Here is a 12069-nt window from a genome sequence, read left to right as displayed (position 1 = left end):
ACCTCTCACCATATGGCAAGCACAACGTTTAAAATCATGTTTCTCCCCAACCAATCGTAATGAGGATGTTCTCCAATGTGAGTTATTTTATGTATTAGTTTCCTAGTGCTATAGTAACAACTTACCACAAATTTAGTGGCCTAAAACAACAAGAATTTATTCCTTCACCGTTCTGAAGTCCTGAAGGCTGAAATCAAGGTGTCAGCAGGACTGCATTCCCTCCAAAGTCTCCATGGGAGTATCCTTCCTCGCCTCTTCCATCTTCTGGTGGTTCCAAGCATTTTCGCAGACCGGCAGCATCACTCCAATCTTCGCTTCTGCGGCCACGTTACCTCCTCTGTATGTCCTCTCCTCTGTGTGTCTGTGTGGCATCTCCCTCTGCCTCTAGCTTAAAAGGAGACTAGTGATGGTATTTAGGGCCCACTGGATAATCCGGCATAATCTCCTCAAGATCCTTAATTTAGTCACATCTGCAAAGACCCTTTTCCCAAATAAAGTAATGTTGACAAATTCCAGAGATTAGGATTTGCCACATTTCAGCGCCATTATTCCATCTACCACAGTAGCCCATAGATGGGCTGAGCCATAAGTAATTTTACTTCTTTGGATCCTTAAAAGAAGCAATGTTTAATTTCTTTTATTGAAGAGTTGGTATCAAGTATCTCGATGTCCTTTATATGATGTCTCCCTGCAATATCCTCTTCATTTTCCTTATCAACTCTGAATATTTGTCCTAGGATGGGGCACTTGTCCCTAAACTTGCCCTACCTCAGAACGATTTCCTGACCTCCTTCATGTGTGTTCCCTATCTTCTATCTATTCTCTGAAAAGCAATGTTGATAAATATAAGTACTTATCAGGGGCTGGCCCAGTGGTGTAGTGGTTAAGTTCACCTCTCCACTTTGGAGGGCCAGGGTTTGCCAGTTCAGATCCCAGGAGCAGACCTATGTCCTGCTTGTCAAGCCATGCTGTGGCAGGCATGCCACATATAAAGTAGAGGAAGATGGGCACAGATGTGAGCTCAGGGCCAGTCTTCCTCAGCAGGAGAGGAGGATTGGCAGCAGATGTTAGCTCAGGGATAATCTTTCTCAAAAGTAATGAACTAATTAATTAAGTTGCCCCACTACCCCATTCAACACTCTCCATTTTAAGTAAATAAATAAAATTAAAATACTTACTATGTTAAAGGCTACTTTTATCTCCCCCATATTCTTCCCTTCATCATATATTTCTTGAGTCTCCATATGCTCCAAGGTCTGTAGGAGCCACTGACTTTTTTTTTTTTTTATAGTTCATTGACTTTTTTTTTTAAAGATTTTATTTTTTTCCTTTTTCTCCCCAAAGCCACCCCCAGTACATAGTTGTATATTCTTTGTTGTGGGTCCTTCTAGTTGTGGCATGTGGGATGTTGCCTCAGCGTGGTTTGATGAGCAGTGCCATGTCCGCGCCCAGGATTCAAACCAACGAAACACTGGGCCGCCTGCAGCAGAGCCCGCGAACTTAACCGCTCGGCCACAGGGCCGGCCACGGGGCCAGCCCCGGAGCCACTGACTTCTAACCCCAAAGTCCCTTACCCTTAGCTTACCCAGGAGTCCTAGGGACTTTCATGAAGACATTCTTGCAGGCTGTCTTGCCAGTAAAGTCTTCAAAGTAGACAGACAGCTGTGGTCAAGCCGACGAGAGCTGAGGACTGCTTGATATCCCCCATCCACATCCCAAATTTTCAAGTACTTTTTGAGACACTCAGTATATCCCCAGAGTTCCCACCAGAGTACCTTCAGCAAGGCAGGAAGCCAGTCAGGGTGTCGGTGCGTAACTAAAGGTGGAATGGAATAGTTTACCCGAGGATCCCTTCACCAAAGGGAGGCACCACAATCAACAGTCTGCCGTGGGGCCTGGTTTCTTCAGAGGAAAGAAATCATGCACTCAAAGTCTAGAAGAAAATCACTCTAACTGGAGATCCAAACACTAGCCCAAGGAATTATCAGAGGAGCAGGAGGTCTCACTGACACAGTTGTTAGGCAGGGAGCCAAGTGAAGGGAATCTTCCTCCAGAGAAGCCAGGAATTATATTGTCAGAAAATTTTCTAAGCTTATTTTTCTAATTATAAACAACATAAACTTGCAGAAAATTTGGAACAAGCAGAAATGCATTTTAAAAGAGTTACTAAAATTATTCATCATTCCCATCGCTCAGATAAAACCATAATTAACGTTTTGCTGTATTTCCTCTGTCTTCTTATAAAAGTGCATATGTTTATTGCTGTTGTAACGTTAAAGCTATTTTACATATTTTATTTTGCAGCCTACTTAATTTTTTGCTTAACATTTCATGGAGATCATTTTCCAATTTTATTAGGTATTCTTTGCAAGCATGATTCCAACAAGTACATAATATCCTAACATGTAACTTTGCTGAAGCATTCTTTATTGTTGGACATTTATTTCAGAGTCTGTGCTATATAAATAATGCTGCAGCAAACACCTTAGTGCATTCTTTGTATGGATCATTGGTTACTATCATAGTATAAGTTCCTGGATGTAGAAATATTGGCTCAAGAAAATTAACACTTTTGAGACACATGACACATAGTAAATAAAACTATCTGTAAATAACTTAGTATAGTCCCTGGCATATAGAAAGTACTAATTAATGCTAGGTAATTTTTAAAACGAAAATACCAGGGGCCAGCCCTGTGTCCGAGTGGTTAAGTTTCCCTGCTCTGCTTCAGTGGCCCAGGGTTCACTGGTTCAGATCCTGGGCGCAAACCTACACACCACTCATCAAGTCAGGCTGTGGTGGCGTCCCACATAGCAGAATCAGAAGGATCTGCAACTAAGATATACAACATGCACTGGGGGTTTGGGGAGGGGAAAAAATGGGGGTGGGAGAGATCGGCAACAAATGTTAGCTCACGGCCAATCTTCCTCACTGAAAAGGATTTAAAAATATAAATATGATACCAATTTATATTCCCAATGCCATTCCCCTTTAACTGCAATTTTGTTAGAGAAATACATCTGAATATCCTTGGAATTTTGGAGGTGGAACCCAAATTCTAGGCACCCGCCAACACCAACTACCTACCCCAGGTTCTGCACTGGTTTCAGTTGTGGTACTTACTATTTTTCAATCTCTCTAAACTGAACATTTAGAAATGTTCCAATGCTCAGGCAACCCCTCTCTAAACCAGATCCATCATGGCCATGCTGTACATAGCACGCGTTTTCTGAAATCTGAGGATAAGGCAGAAGGACCTGACACACAGAGCTAAACAGATAGTGCACATATCCACATCCGGATAAGAAGTGTTCTGTGCGGTCTGGTCTCCTCTAAGAAGTACCTTTCTCTTAAAAGAACAAAATGGGAGGCATCACAATCCCTGACTTCAAAACATACTACAAAGCTACAGTAATCAAAACAGCATGGTACTGGTACAAAAACAGGTGCACAGATCAATGGAACAGAATTGAAAGCCCAGAAATAAAACCACACATCTATGGACAGCTTATCTTTGACAAAGGAGCTGAGGGCATACAATGGAGAAAAGAAAGTCTTTTCAATAAATGGTGCTGGGAAAACTGGAAAGCCACATGTAAAAGAATGAAAATTGACCATTCTTTTTCACCATTCACCAAAATAAACTCAAAATGGATTAAAGACCTAAAGGTGAGACCTGAAACCATAAGGCTTCTGGAAGAAAACGTAGGCAGTACACTCTTTGACATCAGTATGAAAAGGATCTTTTCGGACATCATGCCTTCTCAGAGAAGGGAAACAATAGAAAGAATAAACAAATGGGACTTCATCAGATTAAAGAGCTTCTTCAAGGCAAATGAAAACAGGATTGAAACAAAAAAACAACCCACTAACTGGGAAAAAATATTTGCAAGTCATATATCTGACAAAGGCTTAATATCCTTAATATATAAAGAACTCTCGCAACTCAACCACAAAACATCAAACAACCCAATCAAAAAATGGGCTGGAGACATGAACAGACATTTCTCCAAAGAAGATATACAGATGGCCAATAGGCACATGAAAAGATGCTCATCACCGCTGATCATCAGGGAAATGCAAATCAAAACTACACTAAGATATCACCTTACACCCGTTAGAATGACAAAAATATCTAAAACTAATAGCAACAAATGTTGGAGAGGTTGCGGAGAAAAAGGAACCCTCATACACTGCTGGTGGGAATGCAAACTGGTGCAGCCACTATGGAAAACAGTATGGAGATTCCTCAAAAAACTAAAAATAGAACTACCATACGATCCAGCCATCCCACTACTGGGTATTTATCCAAAGAGCCTGAAGTCAGCAATCCCAAAAGTCCTGTGCACCCCAATGTTTATTGCAGCACTGTTTACAATAGCCAAGACGTGGAAGCAACCTAAGTGCCCATCAACAGACGAATGGATAAAGAAGATGTGGTACATATATACAATGGAATACTACTCAGCTGCAAAACAGAACAAAATCATTCCATTTGCAATAACATGGATGGACCTTGAGGGAATTATGTTAAGTGAAATAAGCCAGCGAGAGAAAGATAATCTGTGTATGACTCCACTCATATGAGGAATTTAAAACTATGGACCAAGAACAGTTTAGTGGATACCAGGGGAAAGGTGGGGTGGGGGGTGGGCACAAAGGGTGAAGTGGTGCACCTACAACATGACTGACAAACAGTAATGCACAATTGAAATTTCACAAGATTGTAACCTATCAATAACTCAATAAAATATAATAATAATAATAATAAAAAGAAGTACCTTTCTCTTTTATCCAAGCCTTGTCCACTGAGGAACTACCAAGGTTAATTCTCTATTTCATAAAGCAATCAGCATATTGTTACTGTGAATATTTGCTTCTCTCTCCCCTATTTGGAAAGGCACTTTTGGTTTAACACTTAGAGTTGTGCTATGGTTGCCTTGCACTTGAACATAGGGATGATTTATAAAAGTTCTTAGAAATGTGCGCTGTGCAATCTCAAAGGGTTGATCTTTCATCATTCTTAAAATTGGGAAGGAATTAGCTCATTAAAAGGCAATACCATACCTCTTATTCAGCTGTCACGAAGTTCAACTTGAAATACAATATATTTTATGCCTGAGCGTGTATCCTATCCCAGTATGGGTTTGACATCATACTTCATACTATTGCAATAGTAGTTCAATATGTTTTGCGTAATTCTAGAAAATTTCACCCTAAAGTTTCTTATAATAGCAAGGATTCAGCTGTGCTGCAAGAAAAATCATGTCCTCTCACTTAAAGGTTCATCATGAATTTCTCTGGTTTTATCACTAAATTGACATGCGGCCATTATCCAAATCTCTCAGTACCTCTGTTCCAAGTGAATTCTACTGTAAAACATCATGAGCTATACACACTACATCGATTGGAACAGTCATTTTCGTCTGAAGGTCAGGGGTGAAGTTTCTGCCCATAAGCACATAACTCTCTGCAGCATGAGCCACGTGTTCAGCATTAGATTCATATTTTAGATGGTGAACAGCTGAAACACAGCAAATGATGAGTACTCAGGATCTATTAGGTGAAGACAGATGTTAACCTATGATCTCAACACACAGTCTGAGAACTCTGTCGAGGCAGGGAACACATCTTAGTTATTACTATAATAAATGTTAGCATAGTGTACGTAGCAGAGATTATTTTTGTAAAACGAAGGAAAAGAGGGAAGGAAGTTAAGGAAAAGGGAGGGGACATGATCATTCTAGCATCCAGCAGTAGGAAGAAAGTGGATCAAGGTAAACATATAATAAATAAGCTACTGTAACAAGAGTGAAAATTATGCGATGACAAAAAAAGAGCCAGTCTCCACACGGATTGGCATAACACTTCCAACTGTAGTCCATTAGTAGCTGATGATAAAGATCTTTTTGGCCAGTGTCTTGTCTTGTCTCTGTCGTTCAAAATCCTTTTATGTCGCCTCCTTTTCCTCGCTGCAATTTAAATTAAAAATAAAATATTAGAACATCAACTATCTATCTGTCTGTCTGTCTGTTTATCTATCCATCTACCTATCTGACACAGGGCTAAGGAGAGAGAAAATACAAAGCAGAAGAAGAAACTCTGTGCCCCAAGAAGTTTACAAAATAGTGTGGCAATTGAACAAATTAAACAGAATACTGAAGTGAAGAGCAGGGTACTTAGTGAAGTCAGAGGAAGGAGAGATTATATTCCATTGAAACGCTTCAGAAAAGGCTTCACAAAGAGATGACGTTTTGGAAAGAACCTGAAGATGATTAAGACTTTTGTCAAGCAGAGCTGGGGGAAGCATTATTTGCTAGAAAATATTCAGTCACTGCATGTTTTTGAACAAGAGTGGTAGCTATTGTACGTGAGAAAGATGTCACCCTCTGTAGCCAGGGTTTGACAAGCAGGAGCTAAGGAATTGCTTGATCATCTTTAGAGGCAATTTTATTCATTCCAAAGGGAGATTTTTGTATTCCTTCTAACACTGTTTAATTTGTCCCAGTAACCTTCACAAATTTAAAACTGGTAATAAATTTTGTGAAATAATTAGCCATTCCTATATTTCACAAGATCATAGAAATTTGAGCAATGACCTGTTCCCAGTTGATAACCTTTGGCTATCATTTGGTTGATAACCTTTCTAGAGAAGTATGTCTCTTTCCTAAAGCACTTTTGTATAGCTCTTATAAAAATTATCTAATCACATCTTAAGATGGAAATTATGCTATAGATATAAATACCAGGGCTGGAAATTTTCCAGCAAAGAGTATAATCTCATATTTCTTTGAGGCATGGCCTGAAAATCTTGTGTATATTCATGCATAGGTGATCCATGTGGTTATGTGGACACGTGCAGTGATTTTCAAAGGTGTCTTAAGTCGGACACATAGTGCTAGATTATTCAAATATTTAGGTGAAAATTCCAATTGGTTTCCAAACTGAAACTTTTTAAAATCAATTAGAATTAGAAAGGAAATTATTGCTTTCACATATAGCTCCATGGGGTATTTCTGGAAAGTTTTTGGGCCTCTAACCTTCACTTGAAGCCTAGAGTGTCTCTCTGACTCTGGAATGACAGGTGTTCTTCTGTTCCTCACAAGCTGGATTAGAGGACGTCACAGGTCTGTGGATGTTCTGAAGACCAAGGGCTCCAACTCGCTCTGCTAAATTAATGAAAGAATAGAAATTCTCTTTATCAGTCTTGTTTCTGCTCCCTGAGTGAACAACAGATCACAGAAGTAAGAACATATCTTCATATTCACCAAGGAGACCCTGACTTAGGAAGAGTTATACTTTCTGGAACTTTCCTTTGTTAATCGTAGAGATGTTCTATTTATTGGGAAATGTTTGCAGTGATCTGGAATGAAATAAGTAACCAATTTAACTTTTCCAAAATTCCCAACCATCTACATTGCAGGTGCCATGTACCCAGGAAACATAATTCACACAGTCCTGTTTCAGGGAAGGAGTCACCTCTTGGAAACATCTCGTCCTTTCCCAGGCCAAAAATATTACTCCTGCCATTTTTTCATCTCATGAGACTTCATCTTTGGCGTCTACTTCAGTGCTTTCTCTCCTCTCCTGTACTGCCCAAGATTATTTTGAGCTTTTGTGATCATTTCACTTTGAAATAGAAGTTAGCCTGTGTTTACAATAAAGCTGTTAGGTAATGCAAGTAAGAGTTTGTATTTCCCTCCCCTTTTCTGTCTTCATTGTCACCAAATTCGAACTTTATGTAGTGTTACTCCTATTAAGGGTTAAACTGAAAAACCTGAATCAGCTGGAGAGAAATCCAGCTCTGGGCATAAATTTTCCTTGATGCTTTTAATTGACTGATTTACTTGGGGAAGGCTCTCCTCCTGAGAGGTTCTATAGGGTTAAAAAAATCATTAAATTCTTTCTTAACTTCTACCAAAGTTGATGCTAAGTTTCACATTATACATATCACTTCCCCTCTGTTAGAATGGCTATTATCAAAAAGACAAGAGAAAACAAATACCGGCAAGGATATGCAGAAGAGGGAAGGCTTGTGCCTTGTGGGCGGGAATGTAAATTGGTGCAGCCACTATGGAAAACAACATGGATGTGCCTCAAAAAATTCAAAATAGAACTCCTTATGACCCAGCAATTCCACTTCTGGTATATATCCAAAGGAAATGAAATCACTACCTCGAGGAGATCTCTGCACCTCCATGTTCATGACATCATTATTCACAATAGTCAAGACATGGAAACAATCTAAGTGTCCATCAACAGATGAATAAATAAAGAAAATATGGTACATAGATACAGTGGAATATTCTTCAGAGATAAGAAAGAAAGAAATCCTGCCATTTGCAACATGGATGGAACTTGAGGGTATTATGTTAAGTGAAATAAGTCAAACAGTGAAAGACAAATACGGCATGATCTTACTTATATGTGGAATCTAAAAAAAAGAAACGTATCATAGAAACAGAGTAGATTGGTGGTTACCAGCATTGAGGAGGGTGAGGTAGTCAAAGGGCACAAACTTTCAGTTATAAGGGATTGAGTTTGGGGGATCTAACATATAGCATGGTGACTAGAGTTAACAAAACTGTATCGTATACCTGAAAGTTGCTAAGGGAGTAAATCTTAAACGTTCTCACCACACACAAACACACAAGTGATAACTATGTGAGGTGATGGATGTGTTACTTAACCTTATTGTGGTAATCATTTCACAATATATATGTGGATCAAATCACTATGTTGTACACTTTACTTACACAATGTTATATGCCAATTATGTCTCAATAAAGCTGGAAAAAATCTTCACATTATAATAACTAAATTATGGATATAGAATCATTAACGCTAGTTTAGAAAGCTATATTCAGAATTATTAATTAATAAAAGAAATACAAATAATATGAAAAAAAGAAATAGAATGTGAGAGGCCAATTTTGTCATTTTGATTACATGGATTTACTAAAATCAACAAAATTGATTGAATTAATAAGGATATTGATGCAGCAATTATAACTCCTCTTCTCCTTTTTTTAAAAACCAATTGGCCAAAGGGCCTTGTAACATTTAGAAAAATAAGTAAAGGAAATACTTTTATGATATCAGAGTGTTTTTGTTTGATTTGGTTTGGTTTTATCCTCACAAGAGAAATCTTTTGGCTTAACATAAATTCTTAAAATGTTGCCTGAGTTTTCACAAATGAGGTAGTCTGGCCACTAATGACTTTTTAATTCCCAGTTTGAATGGACACTTGTAGATCCTCATCTTACTTGACCTCTCAGCCACTTTTGACATTGTGATTACTTTTGTTTCTTTTTTTTTTTTTTTTTTGAGGAAGATTAGCCCTGAGCTAACATCCACCACCAATCCTCCTCATTTTTGCTGAGAAGATTGGCCCTGAGCTAACATCCATGCCCATCTTCCTCTACTTTATATGTGGGACACCTGCCACAGAGTGGCTTGATAAGTAGTGTCTAGGGCTGCACCTGGGATTTGAACCAGCGAACACTCAGCTGCTGAAACAGAGCCTGTGAACTTAACCGCTATGTCACCGGGCCAGCCCCGTGACTATTTTTCCTACCTTGAAATTATTTCCTCCATCATCTTCCAAGATTCTGCTATGTCTGGGTTTTATTCCTACTTCTATGGTACTCTTTCTCAGTGTCTTTGAAGTTTCATCTTCCTCCCCTTCCCTATAAGATATGGGTTTTTCCCAAAGTTTCTTCATTTTTACTCTTCTAATTCCAGTTAACGCTTTGTCCTAGAACATTTTGGCCAAACTTGCGATTTCAACTACCATCTGTTCAGCAATGAGTTTCAATCTGTATTTGCCTCTCACATCTCTCTCCTGAGCTCCAACCCATTTATTCACGTCTGTTAGATATCATTCATTTCTAAATCAATAGATCCTCAATTGAGCTCAACATTTTTCCTACCTCTTTTCCATACCCATTCCTTCAAAACACTTTGATGTGAGTCGCCATCTACCTATTAGGCTGAATCAGAAACTGAGCAATCAACTTTAAACATTGTATCTTTTCCATCACCCATTTAATCTCTTATTCAGACCTATTGATCTAACCTCCTTGGTATCTCTTACATCAACCCCATTCTCTCAGTTCCTACCACTGCTTCTCCAGCTCAGGCACCTGTGGCTTCTTACCTGCAATACCCAGCAGCCTCCTCACAGATCTCCCGAGTTTATTCTGAAATTTCTCTATCCACATTCCGCACTGATCCTAAAGCTGTTATTCTTAACTGAGTGCCTGGAAGGAAATCATATAATCCCATCTAAATGTTGGGGAAGGAGTAGGATGAAAGAAGAGAGACTTCTTTAATTAAACAAATCATATTTATTACAGAGTAACTTAGAAATCTTATTGGAGATTATAATTCTTTGTTTTTAGTAATAATTTTTATTTTGAAATGCAAAATCTTTTTTTTTTAAATATTTTATTTTTTTTCTTTTTTCTCCACAAAGCCCCCCAGTACATAGTTGTATATTCTTCGTTGTGGGTCCTTCTACTTGTAGCATGTGGGACCCTGCCTCAGCGTGGTTTGATGAGCAGTGCCATGTCAGCCAGCGCCCAGGATTCGAACTAACGAAACACTGGGCCGCCTACAGCAGAGCCCGCGAACTTAACCACTCGGCCACCGGGCCAGCCCCGAAATTCAAAATCTTTTAAAGGAGGCCATATTATTTTTATGTATGTTGAAAGATAGCATGTATTCTAACAAAGGAGAAAGAAAAAAGGCACTATACTGCATAAAATTGTTCATTGGGTCCAAATCATTCTCAGAATAAAGAGTCATTGGTTTATCATGTTCTACAAGGTTCTCAATGATCTGGCTCCTGTTTATCTCCCCCAGCGTCTCATCAATGATTACTAAATATAAATACTATACAGAGCTACAAGTAATAAAGACCTATGTGTTGCCTTAATCTCTTCACACATGCTTTTTTCTCCATTTGAAACATTCAAACTATAGGCCCTCACACAACCATATACACACACATTTCCTCCTGGTTGATATCTTCTTTTCCTTCAAGAAACCCATCAAGTATAACTGCCTTTAGAAAATCTTCTTTGACAACAAAATAGATTATTTCTAGGGTGAAAAATCATGTCTCTAACTCTCGGCTCTCATTTTTAAACATTGTGTGAATTCTTCTATTACATGACTCATCACACTGGAATGAAATGCTTGGTTTGCTTATCTATATTCCCTACTAGACAGCGAACTTCCTGAGGACAAAGATTACATTTTTCATCTCTATGTCCCCAATCTCTAGCCTGCTATTTGAATAAACATTTTCTGAAACTCTTGAGTTTTTTTTTTAATGTTTTAGTAAATACGAGGTAGTAAACACATTCCTTAATACAGATTTGTTTTGACTGTTTCAAGTTTGATCCTCTTTAGTTTATAAGTAACACCTCTGCAATACTCAGAGGCTAACCAGTAAATGACTAAGCCCACTCTGTGGATTCTGTAACAGGGGCACTGACGTCTAAAGTACTAGAGTGAAAGTCATTAAAAACAAGACATAAAATTCCATATTTTTTTATTCTGTAAAAGCAAAAGCTGGTCAGTTAGCTAAATAAATTAGGCTTACTTCATTTGATAATTTTCTCTTTAATTGGCTTTAAAACTCAAATTTCTAAGCCTATTAACAAAAAGACAAATTGCTTCTAGTAGATAGTTAGTAAAGAAATTTGGTGAATGCAAACTAGTCCTAATAAATTATACTGCAAAACATTTTGGAAAAAGAAATAGCCCATTTAAGGAGGATAAACTTGCTATTATTAGCTAAGATGGTCCTTTAATATCTTTATTATGGGTATTAATTATTGTACAACCACCTAGTTAGACAAATCAGGTTGAATTTGTTCCTATTGAACATGCAATTAAGAGTTACCATGAAATTTGAGGAATTACAATAATTATGTATTCATTACTACCCTGAAAATATTTTCCAAACATTTGACTGTCTGCCAAAATTGTTTATCATCTCTTATGCTAAAGAATTGCACAGGGAGTTTAAGAAATGAAAACAGTTTTTGTTTACCGCTT

General features: G+C 38.2%; 1 long non-coding RNA gene across 1 annotated transcript; it reads right to left on the bottom strand.

Annotated features, from left to right (window-relative positions):
- Nucleotides 1-2338: 2338 nt before the first annotated feature.
- On the bottom strand, nt 2339-10265 carry LOC139073409 (uncharacterized). Its single transcript, XR_011522106.1, has 3 exons — nt 10160-10265; nt 7041-7169; nt 2339-5972 (listed from the first exon to the last, which is right to left on the bottom strand). It is a non-coding gene; the product is annotated as an uncharacterized lncRNA (long non-coding RNA).
- Nucleotides 10266-12069: the final 1804 nt, after the last annotated feature.

Source organism: Equus przewalskii, chromosome 9 (assembly GCF_037783145.1).
Source record: "Equus przewalskii isolate Varuska chromosome 9, EquPr2, whole genome shotgun sequence".
Classification (NCBI taxonomy): domain Eukaryota; kingdom Metazoa; phylum Chordata; class Mammalia; order Perissodactyla; family Equidae; genus Equus; species Equus przewalskii.
Note: the sequence above shows the minus strand (reverse complement) of the source record. Positions and strands in the feature narration are given on the sequence as shown.